This window comes from Moschus berezovskii, chromosome 27 (assembly GCF_049115385.1).
Source record: "Moschus berezovskii isolate FMDL1 chromosome 27, NW_MosBer_1.0, whole genome shotgun sequence".
Classification (NCBI taxonomy): domain Eukaryota; kingdom Metazoa; phylum Chordata; class Mammalia; order Artiodactyla; family Moschidae; genus Moschus; species Moschus berezovskii.
The window spans coordinates 14,360,035-14,385,716 of NC_142486.1; the positions used below are offsets into that span (position 1 = coordinate 14,360,035).

The following is a 25,682-nucleotide window of genomic DNA, read 5'->3' on the forward strand; positions in this document are numbered from 1 at the left end:
TACCCAGAGTAAGACTGCAAGGGAATTTGGATCTAAGAACACAGAATTGATGATCATGCCAAGTACTGGGTTGGCCAAAAGCTTCATTCAAGCTTTTTGGAAAGATGTTACAGAAACTTTTTGGCCAACCTAAATAGTTTCCATGGAGTGTTAATCCTGTTTGGAGTAGGGTGAGAGTAAATGGGATGCAAGAATCTGGTGACCCAGAACATAGAAAATTCTGATAAATTGTGCTGTGGAGGGGAACTTGGGATGAAAGACTATGCTCCATGATGGATGATTCTGGGATGTGTTGGAATACTTCACAATAGTGATTTAATGGGCTTCCCTGGTTGTCAGACAGTAAAGAGTCTGCCTGCAATGAAGATTCTTTGGAGACGGAAATGGCAACCCACTCCAGTATTCTTGCCTGGGAAATCCCATGGACAAGAAGCCTGGCGGGCTCGTCTATGGGGTCACAAAAGTTGGACACGACTAAGCAACAAACACTGGACATTGCATTTAATGATTTAATAGCAGGGCAAATGGTGTCCATGCCAGAGGAGAGTTCACTGTGAGAACAAGTCCTTGCCTGATGGGAGTTTTGTCACTGTTTCTTCAGCCCATTCCACTCTATTGACAGCAATTTAACACACTATTTTTTTTGGAAGCACCAGACTTTCCAGAAAAAGATGCACCAGCAATGCTAAGGTGAGAGCTGATACACTGGGGTGTGAGTTCACAAAATAGATACCACCTCTGTTTAACGTACTGGCACAGGTTTGTACCCTACAGACACAGGAATTAGAATAAATTCTATTACATATACCTTCCGGAAAAGAAAACGAGGCGTGTGTGTGTATACATATATATGTATAAAGTGAAGTGAATGTTGCTCAGTTGTGTCCAACTCTTTGTGACCCCATGGACCCTGCAGTCCATGGAATTCTCCAGTCAGAATACTGGACTGGGTAGCCTTTCCCTTCACCAGGGGATCTTCCCAATCCAAGGTTTGAACCCAGGTCTCCTGCACTGCAGGCGGATTCTTTACCAGCTGAGCCACAAGGGAAGCCCATGTATAATGATGAGAGTGTATTCTCAATTACTGAGGTTATTCTGTGTAAGGAATGATACTGCATTATCACCAGTATGAAAAGCATGAATTATGTGCTTGCAATTGTACTTCTCTGTAACTTCTGGCCTTGTTTCTCCTCCACAACCCATGTACGCCCAGGGACAGTGTAACAAGCGGTCATCTCTGGCCCTGCACCTGGGCATCAGGGTAGCGGGCAAGCAGGCTGGCACAGTGAGTAGCAGGCACACCCCTGGAAGGCTCCTGACATTGGACCGAATAGTGACAACTTTGCAGGGGCCATGGAGGGGCACTGGAGGAGGACACAGTGGTGACCAGCACCCTGCACACCCTGTCTTGGAAGGTGGCTCCACTCTGCAGTTACAGGGGGATGAAGTGCTGCTTCTGGTTTACTATCTAAGAAGGCGGGATGCGGGGCAGATTGGGAGCTGCCACTTGGCCTTTGTTAATACTGCAAGGCAGTTCCAACATCCCCCCTCATTTAGTTCACCCCCATTGTGATCAAGATTGGAGGAACCTTCCCAGAAGGGTCATAGGATTGAGTCCAGATCTTTCCAGAACATTATGTCCTGGGTCCTAGACCAGTAGCCCCACCCTCTCTCAATAAACCTTCCCTATCTAGCCTTACCCCCACACTTTGGTCTCACAGACTGAGCTCTGCTCTTTCACACGATCGCCCTTGCTGTCAGGACATGTGCGGCGCCTCCTGCAATGCTCCTGATTGAGCTCTTTGCTCAGAGCAGTGCTTGTACCTCCCTGCTCATCCTGCACTGAGACCTGACCCAATTATTGGTCTGGGGCCAGAGGGCAGGGGGGTTGCGATCTAGAGGACGTCCTGTGAGGCAGCCTCCTCAGGTGAGATCCTTTTTCTTAAACCAAGTTATTTATGTATCTGTCTGATCTGGGTCTTAGTTGCAGCACGCGGGATCTAGTTCCCTGACCAGGGATTGAACTCCATTCTCCCACATTGGGAGAATGGGGTCTGGGCCACTGGATCAGCAGGGAAGTCCCCTCAGGTGAGATCTTCATCTATGGTTTCTGTCAAGAGGAGGCCACTCTCAAGGCAAGTAGGGCTTCTTTAACTGGTTAGAGGATTCAGGTAAAGCTGGGGTTCAAGAGGTTCAGGTTCAACCACCCCAAGGTCCACATCCCTGCAAAATCCCTGCTTTCAGTCCTTCCCTATGAGCCTCACAGGACTCACATCATAAGCTCTGGCAGCTTATGGTTAAATGCTGGGCCCAGTTTTCTGCAGGAGATGAAGGTCTCTGTAAACAGTGCCAAGTAGGCCTTCTGGCTTCCCTGGGCCCTGGATTGCTAGTTGGCTGGAGATAGCCTGTCATTCTTTTTCTTGAAGTGTCCCTGGGATCTTAGCAAACCCAGCCAGGTTAAAATTACAGTCCTTAAAATTAACCTTACTCACATTTCATTCCAGTTCTATTGCCTGGCCTATTATTTCCCCTTCCACCTGTACCTTATCTCAATTCATAACAGGTAATCTTAGTGATTCCAGTGTCACAGCACTTCAGCAGCTACACCCTCCACTCACTGGAGTGACAGAAGGGCCCTTGTTGCTGAATGACTGGAAAGCTTGTCTAGTTCCAGAATCCTGTTCTAAGGGCTGACTTCCCAGAGCCACTTCCAGTTGGGTTTTCTTGAAAGCAGAGCTAAAGACAAAGGCCTATTATTATTATTTTGGCTACCCTGTGAAGCATGTAGAATCTTAGTTCTTTAACCAGGGATGGAACCCGCACCCTGTGTAGTGGAAGGGCTGAGTCTTCCCCACTAGACCAGCAGAGAAGCCCCAGGACAAAGACCTATTCCATGGAGGCACTGAGTTGGAAAATGTGCCCTGAAGTATGGTAGCAGGAAGAGGAAGACAGAGAATGAAAAGCTAATACCAAAGTGCATAATCAAGGTCACACCATGATCGTACATAATGTCTCCCAGATTTCCTTCCTATTGCAGGAAAGGCTGAAACACTATGCAATGGTTCCTATCTCTCTTTGAATTACGATGTCTCAAGATTATTAACACCCATTTCACCTCTACTTCTCAGCTCTATTGAAGAGGCAGAATTGAGCCATTCAGAGCCAGCAGGCGGTGAGCCTCTGTTTTCAGGGATTTCAGTTCAGTTCAGTTGCTCAGTTGTGTCCGACTCTGCGACCCCATGGACCAAAGATTCCAGGCCTCCCTGTCCATCACCAACTCCTGGAGGTTACCCAAACTCATGTCCATTCAGTTGGTGATGCCATCCAACCATCTCATCCTCTGTCGTCCCCTGCTCCTCCTGCCTTCAATCTTTCCCAGCGTTAGGGTCTTTCCAAATGAGTCAGCTCTTCGCATGAGGTGGCCAAAGTATTGGAGTTTCCGCTTCAACATCAGTCCTTCCAATGGACACACAGGACTGATCTCCTTTAGGATGGACTGGTTTGACCTCCTTGCAGTCCAAGGGACTCTCAAGAGTCTTCTCCAAAAAAAAAAAAGTCTTCTCCAAGTTCAAAAGCATCAATTCTTTGCACTCAGCTTTCTTTATAGTCCAACTCTCACATCTGTACATGACCACTGGAAAAAACCATAGCCTTGACAAGACAGTCCTTTGTTGGCAAAGTAATGTCTCTACTTGTTAATATGCTATCTAGGTTCATCAAAACATTCCTTCCACGGAGTAAGTGTCTTTTAATTTTCATGGCTGCAGTCACCATCTGCATCTTCAAATCAATTCTGATTTGGAGTCCAGAAAAATAAAGTCAGCCACTGTTTAGACTGTTTCCCCATCTGTTTGCAATGAAGTGATGGGACTGGAGGCCATGATCTTAGTTTTCTGAATGTTGAGCTTTAAGCCAGCTTTTTCACTCTCCGCTTTCACTTTCATCAAGAGGCTCTTTAGTTCTTCTTCACTTTCTGCCATAAAGGTGATGTCATCTGCATATCTGAGGTTATTGATATTTCTCGTGGCAATCTTGATTTCAGCTTGTGCTTCCTCCAGCCTAGCATTTCTCATGATTTACTCTGCATATAAGTTAAATAAGCAGGGTGACAATATACAGCCTTGACGTACTCTGTTTCCCATTTGGAACCAGTCTGTTTTTCCATGTCCAGTTCCAATTGTTGCTTCCTGGCCTGCAAACAGGTTTCTCAAGAGCAGGTCAGGTGGTCAGATATTCCCATCCCTTTCAGAGTTTTCCACAGTTTGTTGTGATCCATAGTCAAAGGTTTTGGAATATTCAATAAAACAGAAATAAGATATTTTTCAGGAATTCTCTTGCTTTTTCATGATCCATCAGATGTTGACAATTTGATCTCTGGTTCCTCTATGCCTTTTCTAAAACTTGGTTGAACATGTGGAAGTTCCTGGTTCACGTACTGCTGAAGCCTTGCTTGGAGAGTTTTGAGCATTACTTTACTGGTGTGTGAGATGAGTGCAGTTGTGCAGTAATTTGAGCATTCTTTGGAATTGCCTCTCTTTGGGATTGGAAAGAAAACTGACCTTTCTAGTCCTGTGGCCACTACTGAGTTTCCGAAGTTTGCTGGCATATTGAATGCAGTACTTTCACAGCATCATCTTTTAGGATGTGAAATAGCTCAACTGGAATTCCATCACCTCCACTAGCTTCGTTCGTAGTGATGCTTCCTAAGGCCCACTTGACTTCACATTCCAGGATGTCTGGCTCTAGGTGAATGATCACACGGAATGGTAATTGTGTTTTCAAGGAACTAAGCTTGGACTAAAATCAGAGGCTGCCAAAGGGGATGGGACACGGCACCAGAGGCATCTGCTACCCTGTGATCAACTGCTCCCATTCCTGTGAGGACTATAGAAGGGGCTCTAGATAGTGAGGTGCCGAAAAGCTTAAGCTTTTAGCTTCAGGCTTTAATCTGCCTTTGTGGAGGAACTCACATTTGTCCTGGAGGGAATGGCTGAGGCAGTCAGCTCTCCACACAAGGGTGTATCCTCCTTCCCTGGTCCCCCGATACTTGGAGTTCCAACATCTCTCTCAGGCACATCCTGCCTGCTCCTCTGGCTCTCCAGTATTCCATGCATGAAGTGAAAAGGCAACTGCGAAGCACCAGTCTTGCTGTGGGCTTTACTGGGATCTTGCTGAGTTTGAAGCCTGGTTCACATATCAGTTGTCTTGTGAGAGAAACTAGAGTGAGGGGGAAAAGCCTGGAGTTAGCAATCTGTAGACAGGAAGCAATGCCCTGGGTGGGGGAGGGGCAGCCTTAGTTACCTGTCAAGGAAGAATCTCTCCCTCAAGAGCATTTCAAATTTTTCAATAGTTTACCGGAAAGCAGATGAATTAGCCATCTGCTGGCCACTGCAGGCAAGTCCTCTGACAGATCTTTAAAGGAAAGGTTTGGGGACTTCCCTGGTGGTCTGGTGGATAAGACTTGATGCTCCCAGTGCAGGGGGTGTGGGTTTGATTCCTAGTCAAGTAGGAAGACCCCACATGCCACAACTAAGACCTGGCACAAATTAAACAAACAAATAAACATTAAAAAACAAATAAGTAGAGGAAAGTTTCAAAAGAAAAGCAGCAACTACAGACCAGTGCCCATGAGAGATGGAGCTCAGTAACTTCCCTGTGTTGTTAGCTTGGTCTCCCCTTTCTCCCTGTGTACACAAGTCCTTAGGATAGAAAGAGTCTGTGTGCCCACCTTCGCGAGCAGCAAAGAGGAAGCTGATGTCATTCCCATCAGTGCTGGTGGCTGGGGAGGAGAAGATTCTCCCAAGGGTGAAACTTAAGGAAGAGAAAAGGGGACACAGGAGTGGAGAGGTTCCAGAAGAAAAGCTACAGAATGGTGGGGGACCCCTGCGAGGGTCAGGGTGTGGTTTTAGAATGGCTTTCAGGCCGAAAAACTGGAGGAGATGAGCTCATTTAGAGAAATTGGGAGGACAGGGATTTCCCTGGCAGTTCCGTGGTTAAGACTTTGCCTTCCAAGGCAGGGGGCACAGGTTCGACCCTTGGTTGGGGAAATAAGATACCACATGCCACCAGGTGCGACCAAACATTAAAAAAAAAAAAAAAGAAGGGGGTGGCGAGGATAGAGAAAAACTGAGCTTGGATCTGGTAAAAGAGCAAATGGGGATGATGAAAATTAGAGGAAATGGTAGGCTGGGAGGAGTCTCAGAAGTCAGGGGTAACAGAAAATGAAAAGAACCTAGAACATGATCCAGTAAATGAGTCACCACAGGTAATGGAAAGGTAGATAAAGTCAGGTGGTCACAGAACAAAGGCCCAGGATGGGAAGGCCACTGATAGGGACAGGAGGTATGATGGAGAGGGGACCTGAGCCAAGGACCAAACTGCTCAGTGAACTCGGGGCCTGTGTGTATGTGGAAGGAATGAACCGGAGGCCAAGAGATGTGAAGATAAAGGTATCTGGAAAAATAAGAGAATTCCTTCATGATCTCGTGGTTGAGTCTCTGCCCTTTCACTGTTGAGGGCCTCAGTTCCATCCCTGGTTGGGGAACTAAGATTCCAAAAGACACATGGTGTGGCTAAAAAACAAACAAACAAACAAAACTCTGAATTGACCACTGAAGACAGTGATGGGGAAGAGAGAAGAGTTAACTAGTCAGGGTGGAAGGGCTTCCAGACAGAGGGAAGGTTCTAAGCCAGGGCCCAGAAGCAGCAGGAGCATGGTGTGTTCTGGAACTCAGAGCCAGGGATCAGGGGGACCAGTCAGACCACAAGAGACTATACTAAGGGGTCTGCATTCCTCCGCAAGGAGATGGTGACCTGCTCATTCCTCCTTTTCGTCCCCTCTACTCATAACACAGGGTGTCTTAGGGCTAATCTTGGGATCTGTTATCCACCTGCCCTCCGTTTTTTGGTGACGCATCCATTCTCACTACTGGCAACTCCCAAAATTTCATCTCCAGATTCAGCTTATGCACAGCTGCATAATGAAGGGGTAAGGAAACTTGCCAATGGACCTCACCCTTCAGGGTCTGGTTGTCAGGGTCACTCGTTCAGAAACCAACTTTTATCTGATCTCTATCAAACTAGAAAATCAACTTTCAACTAATTAAGTATATACAGGTTGACTCTCAAGTGGAAAATCAGTTTATTAACTTATAGAAGCAGATCAGCCTTTACCTATTTGTGCTATTTGTGACCTTTAAATCAGTTACTGGTTTCTTTCTTGGTGGTGCTCATGGGAAAGAATCTGCCTGCCAAAGCAGGAGACGCAAGAGACGAGGGTTTGATCCCTGGGTTGAGGGAGATGCACTTGCATCAAAATGGCAACCCACTCCAGTATTCTTGCCTGGGAAGTCCCATGGACAGAGGAGCCTGGCGGGCTACAGTCTGTGGGGTCACAAGAGTCGGACACGGCTGAGCGACAAACACTGGACACTGGATTTAGTGATTCAATAGCAGGGCAAATAGTGTCCATGCCAGAGGAGGACTCACTGTGAGAACAAGTCCTTGCCTGATGGAGAGTCTTGTCACTGTTTCTTCAGGCCATTCCACTTTATTGATAGCAATTTAGCACACTATTTTATTTGGAAGCACCAGACTTTCCAGAACAAGATGCACAAGCAATGCTAAGGTGGAGCTGATACACTGGCGTGTGAGTTCACAAAATAGATACCACCTCTGTTTAAGGTACTGGCACAGGCTTGTACCCTACAGACACAGGCATTGGAATAAATTCTATTACATATACCTTAAGGAAAAGAAAACAGGGTGTGTGTGTATATACACACATATGTATAACGATAAACTGAAGTGAAAGTCGCTCAGTTGTGTCTGACTCTTTGTGACCCCATGGACTCTACAGGACATGGAATTCTCCAGGGCAGAATACTGGAGTGAGTAGCCTTTCCCTTCACCAGGGGATCTTCCCAACCCAGGGATGGAGCCCAGGTCTCCTGCACTGCAGGCGGATTCTGTACCAGCTGAGCCACAAGGGAAGCCCATGTATAATGATGAGAGCGTATTCTCAATTACTGAGGCTATTCTGGGTAAGGAATGATCCTGCATTATGACTGGGGATCAACAAGCATGAATTATCTGCTTGCAGTTGTACTTCTCTGTACCTTCCTGTGATGTTTCTCCTCCACAACCCACATACATCCAGTGACAATGTAGCAAGCGGTCATCTTGGCCCTGCACCTGGGCATCAGGGTAGAGGGTAAGCAGGCTGGCACAGTGAGTAGCAGGCACACCCCTGGAAGGCTCCTGACACTGGACCCACTAGTGACAACTTTGCAGGGGCCATGGAGGGGCACTGGAGGGGGATACAGTGCTGACCAGCGCCCTGCACACCCTGTCTTGGAAGGTGGCTCCACTCCACACTTCCAGGGGGGGCGAAGTACTGCTTCTGGCTTACTATCTAAGAGGGTGGGATGCGGGGCGGACTGGGGTGCTGCCAGGGCTTCCACTTGGCCTTTGTCAATACTCCAAGGTAGTTCCAACATCCCCCCTCATTTAGTTCACCCCCATTGTGATCAAGATTGGAGGAAACTTCCCAGCAGTATCAAAGGACTGAGTCCAGATCTTTCCAGAACATTATGTCCTGAGTTCCAGACCAGTAGCCCCATGCTCTCTCAATAAACCCTCCCTATCTAGCTTTACCTCCACACGTTGGTCTCATACACTGAGCTCTGCATTTCACATGCTCACCCTTGCTGTCAGGACACGTGCGGTGGCTCCTGCAATGCTCCTGATTGAGCTCTTTGCTCGGAGCAGTGTTTGTACCTCCCTGCTCATCCTGTGCTGAGACCTGACCCAGTTATTGGTCTGGGGCCAGAGGGGAGGGGCACTGCGATCTAGAGGAGGACGTCCTGTGAGGCAGCCTCCTCAGGTGAGATCCTTTCTCTTAATCCAAGTTATTTATGTATTTGTCTGCTATGGGTCCTAGTTGTAGCATGCGGGATCTAGTTCCTTGACCAGGGATCGAACTCCTGTCTCCCACATTGGGAGAATGGGGTCTGGGCCACTGGACCAGCAGGGAAGTCTCCTCAGGTGAGATTGTCATCTGTGGTTTCTGTCAAGAGGAGGCCACTCGCAAGGCAGGTAGGGCTTCTTTAACTGGTTAGAGGATTCAGGTAAAGCTGGGGTTCAAGAGGTTCAGGTTCAACCATCCCAAGGTCCACATCCCATGTCTCAGCTCTCAGTCCTTCTCTATGAACCTCATAGGACTCACATCATAAGCTCTGGCAGCTTATGGTTAAATGCTGGGCCCAGTTTTCAGTACAGTCTTCCTACAACTGCAGGAGCTGAAGGTCTCTGTAAACAGCACCAAGTAGGCCTTCTCGCTTCACTGGGCCCTGGATTGCTAGTTGACTGGAGATAGCCTGTCATTCTTTTTCTTGAAGTGTCTCTGGGATCTTAGCAAACCCAGCCAGCTTAAAATTACAGTCCTTAAAATTAACCTTACTCACATTTCATTCCAGTTCTATTGCCTGGCCTACTATTTCCCCTCCCACCTGTAGCTTATCTCAATATGAAGTGATTCCAGTGTTAGGGCACCTCAGCAGCTACGCCCTCCACTCACTGCAGTGACAGTAGGGCCCTTGTTGCTAAATGACTGCAAAGGTTGTCTTGTTCCAGAATCCTGTTCTGAAGGCTGACTTCCCAGAGCCACTTTCGAAGAGGAAAAGTTATAATTTTACAAAAGCTCCTCCTTCTGCTTCTATAATTCAGCTTGCTCCTTGCACAATCTAGATCACGTACGTCACGTAGTCTCAGAAAATGGGGAATTGCAATACTAGGAACTGGAGCTTATCTCACTTACCTTTGTCCTGCTATTTGTAATTGCCCAGCCCCTGCAAACCTGCTTAACCAAGCCTGTCCAGGTCAGGCATCCCCCTTCTCATCTTGACCACTGTTCTTGCTCACGCAAAACCCCTTAGTTTAAACCAGCCTATTAACAGCTAGTGTTGCCCACTACAGTCTATAAAAACTCTAATCCCTTTGTTTGGGGCTCAGAGTTTGGAGTGTTAACTCCCCTGGGCCTGCTGGCATAATAAACCTGGGTTCTCCAAACCTCCAAGTGTGGTGCTTGGTTTCTTGAATAGTGGTTTATGCAACATTTCTGGAGGCCCCAGTGAGATTCCAACCACACCGGCCCCTTGAGTTGCCAGACTGGTGGCTTGGCTGCACGGGAGCGAAGGAACCCCAAGACGAAGCAGGAGGTGTGCCACCTGATGGTATTCCAGGTTCTCTACAGACCCATGTTCTGATACTTTGTTTGGCCGAGCCCCAACTGGACTCATTGGAGGGACGGACCAACTCGCCAGGAATGGCCACAGGATAAGGTAAGGCTCCGGGGTCAGTCTCCAGGCAGGAACGTACACCAACGGGTAGAAGAGGAGACTGATCACCTCCTTGGGCTCCCAGGAAGGGAGCATCAGATAGGGAGAACTGGGGACTGGGGAGGAAGGGAGGCATTGTGAATGATAACCTCCGTGGGGCTCCCAGGAAGGGAGCAAGGAAACCTAGGGGACTCAGGAGAAGGAAGGCATTGTGATAGCCTCTGAATGATTGTGAGTGTGTGATTGCTAATTGAATGGAGTGAGAGAAATTTTTTGGAAACTACAAAGCCAATTCTTTTTTGCATATACAATAAAAACAACTAACTTGTAAAAGGCCTGCCCATGGTAAAGCTTGAAGTTAACCGTTTCCGTGTTCTTGAAATACGAAGCCAGCTTTGCCTGAGACCTTAGCTTTGGGAAAATTAGAACTACAAGCAAAGAAAAAAAAAAGGGGGGGTCAAAGAGATATTTTAAATCTCAAACAGAAAACTATAAGATCTCTGTCAGTCTGTCTGTCTGGATTTATGTGTCTCAGTTTATGTCTTTTTTCTGATAATATTGTTGAAGTTGTAAATGAGTTCTAATTTAATTGGCCTAAAGAAAAGTAAGCACTTATGAATCAAACAATACAATACAAACAAGAAAAATTAACTAAATAAATTTCAGATTCCTATGAACTGGAAAATATTCAGTATTAAATACCTGGTATTAATGTTTATTTGCTTATCTAATAAGAAAGTAGGATGTATATTTTTAATAAAGAAGACATAAAAAATAAAATTGCATTTTATAAAAGGAAAAGAAAGTAGATCTGACTTACAGATAGCTGTTACAGCAAGTGATTAAAAAGTTTCTGGAAGGTGGAACCTGAAAAAAAATTTTGCGCATGGTTAGGACTAAGTTTAAAATAAATTTAATTCAGTTTACCTAAATGAGTTTAAAGTAAGCTGGTGCAAAAATTTAAATTCGGCCTTTCTCTCTGTTAAGAGGACATACTTTATTCAGATGTTGAACTGCTTTTAATAATAGATTTAAGTTTTTTTTTTAACCTCTCAATTGATCTGTTCTATATTTACCTTTGAAATCTTTTGTTAACTTTGGCTACAGTGTTAATGCCCTCACAATGAGTTCTCCAAAAAAGAAAAAATTACCTTGGTAAACTAAATAAACATTATTTAACATTATGGTACATGTAGACAAAGCTCATTCTGCTTCTACAAAAAATAATCCTTCATGGTTAGACTTTTGCTATCTTGATGTCCTTAAAACAAGGTGATAGTCTGCTCTTATATCAGGAAATTAAAAATAAATAAACAACAGCTAAAAATCGAAGAGCCAGGGCTATGGGAAATCCAAGACGGCTGCATGGCTTTTCCCAGCTCCCTGACAGACCTCATTTTTATTTGATGGGTTAAAGCCTTCCCTGGCTAGTGTTAATGCCCTCAGAATGAGTTCTCTAAAAAAGAGAAAACATTATGTTTCACTAAATATTAAGTTCTAGTTTTGTTAATTAAGGTCTGTACTTACTAAGACTCACTTCTGAGACAGTTCCTTGTTATGTTATATTGCTAAAAGGTTTAATTATTAAAAAGGACACTCTTAAGATGGTTTCTAAAGTTTATCTCAGTAACCAGTCATTGGACAAAGCTCAGATGCTCCATGAGGTACAACCAGGAGATTAACACCTGGTGACAATCATTTAACTGAGACAGATGACCTGGGGTATACCAGGCTATATGCAATGAAAGTTCTTGACTTAAATTCTTGCTTGTGACCTTACTAATAACTGCTAGCTATACTATTTTCTATGTAGCTTGCTTCAGAAGATTATTTCTTATGCCACGGAAGATGTCACTGAGCCTGTGATAAAATGCTGATATGCAGTTCCATATGAGATCAATGATTGTAATAATGTATCTCTAGATGTGGGAAGAAGCAACAAGAGGAAATATTTTCCTGGACCAAGAGGCTAGTAAGACAGGTATGGTCCAGAGACTTTTGCTACTTACAAGGCCTCGTCAAGTGACAACACATTGAGTGGCCTGTCAATGGAATCTTTGTTAAATCTGGGAATGAGCCTTCCTAGCACCGTGAGACACAATGACCTTGAAATGCCCCAAAACATGGTCAAATATATGGCTATGAAAGGGCCCTGCTGACTGGAAGCTGGCCCTTGCCAGCTGCCTCTACAAAGATTAAATCATGACTACTATAAGAGGTTGACCTTCAACACCCCCTTGAAAGGACTTCAGGGTGGAGACAAAAAATAAGGCACTCTGTGCTCTGGGAAAACCCAGAAAAACAGGCCTTCAGATAGTCAGATGTTTTCAGATAAAAATTTTTATGAGTCCAAATTCTTGCATCTTCTCATACCTAGAGAAACACTAATGTCATGAACCAATGTCTGGACCTGGTTCTCCCAGCTAGCGCCTCAGCAGCATTCCTACTTCTATTAATTTTTGGGCCGTATATCTTTAACTGTCTTCTTAAGTTTGTTTCTCCAAGTAGTAGTAGTACAACAAGAATATCCCCTGGCCAACGCCCAGACAATGCTAGAACAAGCTGCCTTATTCTGTGGACTCTCATCGGTCTCCATAAATGCACCCCAAGGTCCTCAGGCTATTTTCCCTTTGAGATCTTATACAGGAGACCACCCCCAGTGATAAAAAAGCCCAAGGGAGATCATCAACAACTAGCTGACCTGGAGATGTCCCAACACCTCCAGGCCCTGGGAAAGTCTTCCACCATATTGCCCGAGAAACCTGAGAAAGGACACCCATTCCACTGGGCAACTGGGTTCATCCCTATCAGCCAGGAGATGAGTTATAGGTGTCATCCCTTGGATCCGTCATACCAGAGTCAAGAAGGCAGCAGCTTCCTGTAATGAGGACACCTGGAAAGCAGTTCAGGACCCCCAAAACCCCCTCAAGGTCTGGTTCCAAAAACAACGACCCTCACCCTCCAAGGACTCTGAGCCCTGCTCTAGTCATTCCAGGAGCTGACTGGTCAATGCACGGCAGAAGCTTGAGGATTCTTCAACCTTGCTCCAGCCACGCTCCGGCAGCTGGCTGGGTGCTCGCTCAATGCAGGGCTGAAGCGTGAGGATCTGGCTATCAAAATATCAATGGATTTTCATTGTCAACCCTGGACTCTATCCCTGATTGCTATTATTTCTGTGCTCTTCACTATAGGATTAGCTTTAGTTGCACCCTAGGACTGGGATTTGGGTCAGAAGCTGCAGTTAGCTGTCTGTTATCTCACTGTAGTAGGAAGCCTCATTCTTATTAAAAGTCTCTTATGATCAATTCTCCCTACTAACTAAACTGCTCCACAGTATAGCTGACCCCCACTTCACGACAGGCTCAGTTGCTATAGCTGTGACAACCCAAAGATGGGGAAAAAACCTTCTGCTAGTGTTCAGTTATCTGGTATGTGTAGGCTGCTTTGCAGCCTTTTGGTGTCCCTTGCTGTAACAGATGGTGCCACCCCATCAAGGCCTTTTCTTTGTGGGACAAATGCTTACTTATGTCTACCTGTCAATTAGATGGGTATCTGCACCTTAGCTTTCCTCACTCCCCAGATGAACACTGTCCCTAACAACCAGACTCTCACCGTACCTCTGGTAGCATATACGTGGTCAAAAAGAGCCATCCAGTTTATAACCCTACTAGCTGATCTGGGAATCACGGCTGGGCTAGGCATGGGAATAGAAGGAACTGCTTCATCAAACACCTTTTACCATACACTATTCAAAGACTTCACAGACGACATTGAGAGAATGGCCAAATCTTCAGTGGCATTACAGGAGCAACTAGACTCCCTGGCTGAGGTGGTTTTACAGAATAGGAGAGGGCTAATAGGAGAAGGAAATGGCAACCCACTCCAGTATTCTTGCCTGGAGAATCCCAGGGATGGGGGAGCCTGGTGGGCTTCCATCTATGGGGTCACACAGAGTCGGACACGACTGAAGTGACTTAGCAGCAGACCTCCTGACAGCTGAAAAGGGAAGACTCTGCCTCTTCTTGAATGAAGAATGCTGCTTTTATGCAAACCAATCAGAAACAGTCAGGGACATGGCCCAACAGCTAAGGGAACAAATCATAAAAAGGAGAGAAAAACTAGCTAATTCCTGGGGTAATCAGAGCAATATCTGGAGCTGGCATCGTGGCTTCTCCCTCTAACAGGTTCTCTCTTCATGCTCTTTGCAGCGCTCTTGTTTGGCCCTTGTATTCTCAATGCTATTACCCAGTTCATAACCTTTCGGATTGAATCCATAAAGTTACAAATGGCAATAGTTCAATATAGCCCCCTAAACGATGGGGACCTCTGAGTGTCCTATCAAAAACATGAGCTGACGCCTTCTACAATAAGTGATAGAAAGAAGCATCAAGAGTGGGGAATGAAGAGGAAAAGTTAAAATTTTACAGAACCTCCATTTCCTTCTGCCTCTGTAGCTCAGCTTACCCCTTGCTAAGTTTAGATCACATAGGTCACATAGTTTCAGAAAGTGGGGATTTGCAATACTAGGAACTGGAGTTTATCTCACTCACTCTTGTCTTGATCTTTGCATTTTCCCAGGCCCTGCAAACCTGCTTAATCATGCCTGTCCAGGTCAGGCATCCCCCTTCCCACCTGGATCACTGTTCCTATACACGTGAAATCCCTTACTTTTAACCAGCCTACTAAGAGTTAGTGTTGCCTACTACAGTCTGTCTAAAAATTCTCTAGTCCTTTTGTTCAGGGCTCAGAGCTTGGAGTGTTAACTCCTCTGGGCCCACTGGCGTCATAAACCAGAGTTCTCCAACTCTCCGGTGTGGTGCTTGGTTTCTCGAGTAATGGTTTCTGCAACACTTCCAGTTGGTTTTTTGAAAACAGAGTTGAAGACAAAGGCCTATTATTATTATGGCCACCCTGTGAAGCATGTAGAATCTTAGTTCTTCAACCAGGGATGGAACCCGCACCCTGTGTAGTGGAATGGCTGAGTCTTCCCCACTGGACGAGCAGAGAAGCCACAAGACAAAGGTCTATCCCATGCAGGCACTGATTTGGAAAATGTTCCCAAAAGTATGGTAGCAGGAAGAGGAAGACAGAGAAGAAGGAAAAGCTAATATCAAAGTGCATAATCAAGGTCACACCTTGATCTTACATAATGTCCCTATTGCAGGAAAGGCTGAAACACTTATGCAATGGTTCCTATCTCTCTTTGAATGATGATGTCTCTAGATTATTAATACCCATTTTACCTCCACTTCTCAGATCTACTGAATAAACAGAATTGAGCCATCATTCAGAGCCCGCAGGCGGAGAGCCTCTGTTTTCAGGGGATTGGTTATTGGTAATTGCATCTTCAGGGAACTCAGCTTGGACAGAAATTAGAGGCTGCCAAAGGGGATGGGACACAGGGCACCAGAGGCATCTGCTGTACCATGTCATCAACTGCTCCCATGCCCCTGAGGACCTCAGAAGGGGCTCTAGCTAGTGAGGTGCCCAACTGCGTAAGCTTTGAGCTTCAGGCTTTCATCTGCCTTTGTGGAGGAACTCACATTTGTCCTGGAGGGAATGGCTGAGGCAGTCAGCTCTCCACACAAGGGTGTATCCTCCTTCCCTGGTCCCCCGCTACTTGGAGTTCCAACGTCTCTCTCAGGCACATCCTATGCTCTTCTGGCTCTCCAGTATTCCATGCGTGAAGTGAAAGGCAACTGCGAAGCACCAGTCTTGCCGTGGGCTTTCCTGGGATTTTGCTGAGTTTGAAGGCTGGTTCACATGTCCGTTGTCTTGTTAGATAAACTAGAGTGAGGGGGAAAAGCCTGGAGTTAGCAATTTGTAGACAGGAAGCAATGCCCTGGGCGGCTGGGGCGGGGGAGGAAGGGGCCTTAGTTACCTGTCAAGGAAGAATCCCTCCCTCAAGACCATTTCAGATTTTCAACAGTTCACCGGAGAGCAGATGAATTAGCCATCTGCTGGCCAATGCAGGCAAGTCATCTCACAGATCTTTAAAGGAAAGGTTTGGGGACTTCCCTGGTGGTCTGGTGGCTAAGACTTCATGCTCCCAATGCAGGGGGTGTGGGTTTGATTCCTAGTCAAGTAGGAAGACCCCACATGCCACAACTAAGGCCTGGAACAAATAAACAAGCAAATAAATATTAAAAAATAAGTAACCAGAAGAAAGTTTCAAAAGAAAAGCAGCAACTACAGACCAGTGCCCATGAGAGATAGAACTCAGTAACTTCTCTGCATTTGTTAGCTTGGTCTCCCCTTTCTCCCTGTGTAGATGAGTCCTTAGGAGAAGAGTCTGTGTCCCACCTTCGCAAGCAGCAAAACGGAAGCTGGTGTCATTCCCGTCACGGATAGCGGCTGGGGAGGCGCTGCTTCTCCTAAGGGTGAAGTGGGTGGTGGCAGCAACTGAGGAAGAGTAAAGGGGAGGCAGGAGTGGAGAGGTTCCAGAAGAAAAGCTACAGAATGGTGGGGGACCCCTGCGAGGGTCAGGGTGTGGTTTTAGAATGGCTTTCAGGCTGAAAAACTAGAAGCTGCTGCTGCTACGTCGCTTCAGTCATGTCTGACTCTGTGTGACCCCATAGACGGCAGCCCACCAGGCTCCCCCGTCCCTGGGATTCTCCAGGCAAGAACACTGGAGTGGGTTGCCATTTCCTTCTCCAATGTGTGTGAAAGTGAAAGTGAAGTCGCTCAGTCGTGTCCGACCCTTAGTGACCCCATGGACTGCAGCCTACCAGGCTCCTCCATCCATGGGATTTTCTAGGCAAGAGTACTGGAGTGGCTTGCCATTGGAGAACTCAATTCAGAAAAGTGGCAAGGACAGGGATTTCCCTGGTGGTTTAGTGGTTAACTCTGCCTTCCAAAGCAGGGGGCACAGGTTCAATGCCAGGTTGGGGAACTAAGATACCACATGCTGAGAGGTGGGACCAAACGTTTAAAAACAAAAAGGGAGGATAAAGAAAGAGTTTGGATCTTGTAAAAGATAAAAGAGCAACTTTAGAGTAAATATGAATGATGAAAATTAGAGGAGATGGTAGGCCGAGAGGAATCTCAGAAGTCGTGGGTAACAGAAAATGAAAAGAACCTAGAACATGATCCAGTAAATGAGTCACAACAGGTAATGGAAAGGTAGATAAAGTCAAGGTGGTCACAGAACAAAGGCCCAGGATGGGAAGGCCACTGATAGGGACAGGAGGTATGATGGAGAGGGGACCTGAGCCAAGGACCAAATTGCTCAGTGAACTCAGGGCCTGTGTGTATGCGAAGGGAATGAACCGGAGGCCAAGAGATGTGAAGATAAAGGTATTTGGGAAAAAACAGAATTCCTTCATGATCTCATGGTTGAGACTCTGCCCTTTCACTGTTGAGGGCCTCAGTTCCATCCCTGGTTGGCGTTCTAAGATTCCACAAGCCACATGGTGTGGCTAAAATTCAATCAAACAAACAAACAAAACTCTGACTTGATCACTGAAGAGTAAGAGTGATGGGGAAGAGGGGAGTTAACTAGTCAGGGTGGAAGGGCTTCCAGACAGAGGGAAGGTCCTAAGCCAGGGCCCAGAAGCAGCAGGAGCATGGTGTGTTCTGGAACTCAGAGCCAGGGATCAGGGGGACCAGTCAGACCACAAGAGACTATACTAAGGGGTCTGAATTTATCCGCAAGGAGATGGTGACCTGCTCATTCCTCCTCTTCGTCCCCTCTACTCATAACACAGGGTGTCTTAGGGCTAATCTTGGGATCTGTTATCCACCTGCTCTCCTTTCTTTGGTGACCTATCCATTCTCACTGCTGGCAACTCCCAAAATTTCATCTCCTGATTCAGCTTATGCATGGCTTCAAAATGAAGGGGGAAGGAAACTGGCCAATGGTCTTCACCCCTCAGGGTCTGGTTGTCAGGGTCATGTGTCCGGAAACAAAGTTTTCTGTGTTTTCTTATCAAACAGTAGAAAATCAACTTTCAACTAACTATATACACGTTGACTCTCAAATGGAAAATCAATTTATTAATTTATAGAAGCAGATCAACCTTTACTAATCCGTGCCCATTTGCAACCTTCAAAACGATTATTGGTTTCTTTCATGGTGGTGCTAATGGGAAAGAATCTGCCTGCCAAAGCAGGAGATGCAAGAGACAATAGTTTGATCCCTGAATCAGGAAGATGCCCTTGGATGAAAATGGCAATCCACTCCAGTATTCTTGCCTGGGAAGTCCCATGGACAGAGGAGCCTGGCGGGCTACAGTCCGTGGGGTCACAAGAGTCGGACACGACTGAGAGACAAACATTGGACACTGGATTTAGTGATTCAATAGCAGGGCAAATAGTGTCCATGCCAGAGGAGGGCTCACTGTGAGAACAAGTCCTTGCCTGATGGGGAGTCTTGTCACTGTTTCTTCAGGCCATTCCACTCTATTTACAGCAATTTAGCACACTATTTTGTTTGGAAGTACAAGACCTTCCAGAACAAGATGCACCAGCAGTGCTCAGGTGTGAGCTGATACACTAGGGTGTGAGTTCACAAAATAGATACCACCTCTGTTTAAGGTACTGGCACAGGTTTGTACCCTATAGACACAGGCATTGGAATAAATTCTATTACATATACCTTAAGGAAAAGAAAACAGGGTGTGTGTGTATATACATACATATGTATAACGATAAACTGAAGTGAAAGTCGCTCAGTTGTGTCTGACTCGTTATGACTCCCATGGACTCTACAGGACATGGAATTCTCCAGGGCAGAATACTGGAGTGGGTAGCCTTTCCCTTCACCAGGGGATCTTCCCAACCCAGGGATGGAGCCCAGGTCTCCTGCACTGCAGGCGGATTCTTTACCAGCTGAGCCACAAGGGAAGCCCATGTATAATGATGAGAGCGTATTCTCAATTACTGAGGCTATTCCGGGTAAGGAATGATCCTGCATTATGACTGGGGATCAACCAGCAGGAATTATCTGCTTGCAGTTGTACTTCTCTGTACCTTCCTGTAATGTTTCTCCTCCACAACCCACATACATCCAGTGACAATGTAGCAAGCGGTAATCTTGGCCCTGCACCTGGGCATCAGGGTAGAGGGTAAGCAGGCTGGCACAGTGAGTAGCAGGCACACCCCTGGAAGGCTCCTGACACTGGACCCACTAGTGACAACTTTGCAGGGGCCATGGAGGGGGACTGGAGGAGGACACAGTGGTGACCAGCGCCCTGCACACCCTGTCTTGGAAGGTGGCTCCACTCCACACTTCCAGGGGGGGCGAAGTACTGCTTCTGGCTTACTATCTAAGAGGGTGGGATGCGGGGCGGACTGGGGTGCTGCCAGGGCTTCCACTTGGCCTTTGTTAATACTCCAAGGCAGTTCCAACATCCCCCATCATTTAGTTCACCACCACTGTAATCAAGATCAGAGGAAACTTCCCAGCAGTATCATAGGATTGAGTCCAGATCTTTCCAGAACATTATGTCCTGAGTCCCAGACCAGTAGCCCCACCCTCTTTCAATAAACCCTATCTACCTTTACCTCCACATGTTGGTCTCATACACTGAGCTCTGCATTTCACACGCTCACCCTGGCTGTCAGGACATGTGCGGCAGCTCCTGCAATGCTCCATGATTGAGCTCTTTGCTCGGAGCAGTGCTTGTACCTCCCTGATCATCCAGCACTGAGACCTGACCCAATTATTGGTCTGGGGCCAGAGGGGAGGGGGGTTACGATCTACAGGACGTCCTGTGAGGCAGCCTCCTCAGGTGAGACCCTTTCTCTTAAACCAAGTTATTTATGTATTTGTCTGCTATGGGTCTTAGTTGCAGCATGTGGGATCTAGTTTCCTGACCAGGGATTGAACTCCTATCTCCCACATTGGGAGAATGGGGTCTGGGCCACTGGACCAGCAGGGAAGTCCCCTCAGGTGAGATCTTCATCTGTGGTTTCTGTCAAGAGGAGGCCACTCTCAAGGTAGGTAGGGGCTTCTTTAACTGGTTAGAGGATTCAGGTAAAGCTGGGGTTCAAGAGGTTCAGGTTCAACCACTCCAAGGTCCACATTCCTGCTACATACCTGCTCTCAGTCCTTCCCTATGAGCCTCATAGGACTCACATCATAAGCTCTGGCGGCTTATGGTTAAATGCCGGGCCAAGTTTCTGCAGGAGATGAAGGTCTCTGTAAACAGTGCCAAGTAGGCCTTCTGGCTTCACTGGACACTGGACTGCTAGTTGGCTGGAGATAGCCTGTCATTCTTTTTCTTGAAGTGTCTCTGGGATCTTAAAACCCAGCCAGGTTAAAATTACAGTCCTTAAAATTAACCTTACTCACATTTCATTCCAGTTCTATTGCCTGGCCTATTATTTCCCCTTCCACCTGTACCTTATCTCAATTCATAACAGGTAATCTTAGTGATTCCAGTCTCAGCAGCTACCACCCCCCACTGGAGTGACAGTAGGACCCTTGTTTCTAAATGACTGCAAAGGCTGTCTTCTTCCAGAATCCTGTTCTAAGGGCTGACTTCCCAGAGCCACTTCCAGTTGGGTTTTCTTGAAAGCAGAGCTGAAGACAAAGGCCTATTATTATTATTTTGGCCACCCTGTGAAGCATGTAGAATCTTAGTTCTTCAGCCAGGGATGGAACCAGCACCCTGTGTAGTAGAAGGGCTGAGTCTTCCCCACTGGACGATCAGAGAAGTCCCAGGACAAAGGCCTATTCCACTCAGGCACTGATTTCACAAATGTGCCCAGAAGTATGGTAGCAGGAAGAAGAAGAAAGAGAAGAATGAAAAGCTAATATCAAAGTGCATAATCAAGGTCACACCTTGATGGTACATAATGTCTCCCAGGTTTCCTTCCTATTGCAGGAAAGGCTGAAACACTTATGCAATGGTTCCTATCTCTCTTTGAATGATGATGTCTCTAGATTATTAACACCTATTTCATTCACTTCTCAGCTCTATTGAACAAGCAAAATTGAGCCATTCAGAGCCAGTAGGCGGTGAGCCTCTGTTTTCAGGGAATTGGTCATTGGTAATTGCGTTTTCAGGGAACTCAGCATGGACGGAATCAGAGGCTGCCAAAGACGATGGGACCCGTGGCACCACAGGCATCTGCTGTACCATGCAATCAACCGCTCCCATCCCCCTGAGGACCTCAGAAGGGGCTCTAGCTAGTGAGGTGCCCAACGGCGTAAGCTTTGAGCTTCAGGCTTTAATCTGCCTTTGTGGAGGAACTCACATTTGTCCTGGAGGGAATGGCTGAGGCAATCAGCTCTCCACACAAGGGTGTATCCTCCTTCCCTGGTCCCCCACTACTTGGAGTTCCAACATCTCTCTCAGGCACATCCTGCCTGCTTCTCTGGCTCTCCAGTATTCCACGCGTGAAGTGAAAGGCAACTGGGAAACACCAGTCTTGCTGTGGGCTTTACTAGGATCTTGCTGAGTTTGAAGGCTGGTTCACATGTCAGTTGTCTTGATAGATAAACTAGAGTGAAGGGGAAAAGCCTGGAGTTAGCAATTTGTAGACAGGAAGCAATGCCCTGGGCGGGTGGGGTGGGGGAAAGGGGCCTTAGTTACCTGTCAAGGAAGAATCCCTCCCTCAAGACCATTTCAGATTTTCAGCAGTTCACTGGAGAGCAGATGAATTAGCCATCTGCTGGCCAACGCAGGCAAGTCATCTCACAGATCTTTAAAGGAAAGTTTTGGGGACTTCCCTGGTGGTCTGGTGGCTAAGACTTCATGCTTCCAATGCAGGGGGTTGTGCGTATATCCCTAGTCAAGTAGGAAGAAATCACATGCCACAACTAAGATCAGTTCAGTTCAGTTCAGTCGCTCAGTGTCCAACTCTTTGTGACACCATGAACCACAGCACGCCATGCCTCCCTGTCCATCAGCAACTGCCGGAGTCTACCCAAACCCATGTCCATTGAGTCAGTGATGCCATCCAACCATCTCATCCTCTGTCGTCCTCTTCTCCTCCTGCCCTCAATCTTTCCCAGCATCAGGGCCTTTTCAAATGAGTCAGCTCTTCGCATCAGGTGGCCAAAGTACTGGAGCTTCAGCTTCAGCATCAGTCCTTCCAATGAAAACCTAGGACTGATCTCCTTGAGGATGCACTGGTTGGATCTCCCTGCAGTCCAAGTGACTCTCAAGAGTCTTCTCCAACACCACAGTTCAAAAGCATCAATTCTTTGCCATTCAGCTTTCTTGATAGTCCAACTCTCACATCCATACATGACTACTGGAAAAACTATAGCCTTTACCCGATGGACCTTTGTTGACAAAGTAATGTCTCTGCTTTTTAATATACTGTCTAGGTTGGTCATAACTTTCCAAACAAGGAGTAAGTGTTTTTATTTTCATGGCTGCAATCACCATCTGCAGTGATTTTGGAGCCCAAAAAATAAAGTCAGCCACTGTTTAGACTGTTTCCCCATATTTGCCATGAAGTGAAGGGACCAGCTGCCATGACCTTAGTTTTCTGAATGTTGAACTTTAAGCGAACTTTTTGACTCTCCTATTTCACTGTCATCAAGAGGCTTTTTAGTTCCTCTTCACTTTCTGCCATAAGGGTGGTGTCATCTGCATATATGAGGTTATTGATATTTCTCCCGGCAATCTTGATTCCAGCTTGTGCTTCCTCCAGCCCAGCATTTCTCATGATGTACTCTGCATATAAGTTAAATAAGCAGAGTGACAATATACAGCCTTGACGTACTCCTTTTCCTATTTGGAACCAGTCTATTGTTACGTGTTTAGTTCTAACTATTGCTTCCTGACCTGCATACAGATTTGTCAAGAGGCAGGTCAGGTGGTCTGGTATTCCGATCTCCTTCAGAATTTTTCAGTTTATTGTGATCCACACAGTCAAAGGCTTTGGCATAGTCACCTGGAACAAAAAAACAAACAAATAACTATTAAAAAGTAAGTAACTAGAGACCAGTGCCCATGAGAGACGGAACTCAGTAACTTCCCTGCATTTGTTAGCTTGGTCTCCCCTTTCTCCCTGTGTAGACGAGTCCTTAGGATAGAGTCTGTATGCCTACCTTCGTGAGCAGCAAAGAGGAAACTGGTTTCATTCCTGTCAGGGTTGGGGGCTGGGGAGAAGATTCTCCCAAGGGTGAATCTTAAGGAAAAGAAAAGGGGACACAGGAGTGGAGAGGTTCCAGAAGAAAAGCTAGAGAATGGTGGGGGACCCCTGCGAGGGTCAGGGTGTGGTTTTAGAATGGCTTTCAGGCCGAAAAACTGGGGGAGGAGAGCTCAATTCAGAAAAGTGGGGAGGACAGGGATTTCCCTGGCAGTTCCATGATTAAGACTCTGCCTTCCAATACAGGGGGCACAGGTTCGACCCCTGGTTGGGGAAATAGGATACCACATGCCACCAGGTGCGACCAAACATTAAAAAAAAAAAAGGGGGTGGCGAGGATAGAGAAAAACTGAGCTTGGATCTGGTAAAAGAGTAAATGGGGATGATGAAAATTAGAGGAGATGGTAGGCTGGGAGGAGTCTCAGAAGTCGGGGGTAACAGAAAATGAAAAGAACCTAGAACATGATCCAGTAAATGAGTCACCACAGGTAATGGAAAGGTAGATAAAGTCAGGTGGTCACAGAACAAAGGCCCAGGATAGGAAGGCCACTGATAGGGACAGGAGGTATGATGGAGAGGGGACCTGAGCCAAGGACCAAACTGCTCAGTGAACTCGGGGCCTGGGTGTATGTGAAGGGAATGAACCAGAGGCCAAGAGATGTGAAGATAAAGGTATTTGGGAAAGAGAATTCCTTCATGATCTCATGGTTTGACGCTGCCCTTTCACTGTTGAGGGCCTCGTTTCCATCCCTGGTTGGGGAACTAACATTCCACAAGCCACATGGTGTGGTTAAAATTCAATCAAACAAACAAAACTCTGAATTGATCACTGAAGACAGTGATGGGGAAGAGGGAAGAGTTAACTAGTTAGGGCGGAAGGGCTTCCAGACAGAGGGAAGGTCCTAAGCCAGGGCCCAGAAGCAACAGGAACATGGTGTGTTCTGGAACTCAGAGCCAGGGATCAGGGGGACCAGTCAGACCACAAGAGACTATACTAAGGGGTCTGCATTTATCCTCAGGGAGACGGTGACCTGCTCATTCCTCCTCTCCGTCCCCTCTACTCATAACACAGGGTGTCTTAGGGCTAATCTTGGGATCTGTTATCCACCTGCCCTCCATTCTTTGTTGACCTATCCATTCTCACTGCTGGCAACTCCCAAAATTTCATCTCCAGATACAGCTTATGTATGGCTTCAAAATGAAGGGGAAGGAAACTGGCCAATGGACTTTACCCTTCAGGGTCTGGATGTCAGGGTCACACATTCGGGAACTAAGTGTTCTCTGAACTCCATCAAACAGTAGAAAATCAACTTTCAACTAAGTATATACAGGTTGACTCTCAAATGGAAAATCAATTTACTAATTTATAGAAGCAGAACAACCTTGACTTATTTGTTCCCATTTGCGAGCTTTAAAATGGTTATTGTTTTCTTTCTTGGTGGTGCTAATGGGAAGGAGTCTGCCTGCCGAAGCAGGAGGCTGCCGAAGCAGGTGGCACAAGAGACCAGGGTTTGATCCCTGAGTCAGGAATATGCACTTGGATGAATATGGCAACAGACTCCAAGATTCTTCACTGACAAGTCCCATGGAGAGAGGAGTCTGGCAGGCTATAGCCTGTGGGGTTAGAAAGAAGGGGACACGACTGAGCAACCGAGCCCGTGCACACACACACACAGACGCAGATCAAGGTTACTTACTTGTGAGAACGTGCTAGTTTTAAGATCACTGGTTTCTTTCTTTTTTTTTTTTTAATGTGGACCATTTTTTATTGTTAAGGCTTTATTGAATTTGTTACATTATTGATTCTGTTTCATGTTTTGGTTTTTGGCCTAGAGGCAGGTGGGATACTAGCTCCCTGACCGGGATCAAACCCCTTGCATTGGAGAGGAAGTCGTAACCACTGGAACTTCAAGCAAGTTCCCACTGTTTTGATTCTGATTACAAAATTAATGCATGTTCATGACAAAAATTTTCAAAAACTCAGAATATATGAAGAAGAAAATGGAAATCACCGCTAACACTGATGACAACACTTCACATCTATCTACAGCTGTGTGGATTTATTTTACTACTACTAGGATCATACAGTATAAACTTTTGCATCTTTTTCTTATTTTTATATTGTAAGCATTTAGGGGGAAAAAAATCTTTAGGCCTTGCCAATTCTTGCAATTTATTTATTTGTACTATCCCAGGATCTACTTTGTTTACAGTGTCAAGGTTCAAGCCAGAAGGTTGCTTTGGTGAACATGAAATCAGAGCAAAAATTAATATAATTTAAAAATCAAGTAATTG

The 25,682-nt window shown here is 46.2% G+C and overlaps 1 protein-coding gene across 2 annotated transcripts in view; it reads right to left on the reverse strand.

Moving 5' to 3' along the window:
- The window catches only part of LOC129545583 (beta-glucuronidase-like), a 63,810-nt gene that overhangs the window by 37,735 nt on the left and 393 nt on the right, over nt 1-25,682 (reverse strand). The window contains exons 2-6 of one of the 2 annotated variants that reach the window (XM_088833207.1): nt 21,878-23,189; nt 21,540-21,785; nt 16,219-16,452; nt 15,881-16,124; nt 11,158-11,204 (exon numbers count right to left, since the gene is read on the reverse strand). The gene's annotated coding sequence lies outside the window, so the exon portion shown is untranslated. The remainder of the gene's footprint in view (nt 1-11,157; nt 11,205-15,880; nt 16,125-16,218; nt 16,453-21,539; nt 21,786-21,877; nt 23,190-25,682) is intronic. The other variant, XM_088833208.1, reaches the window with a different exon arrangement.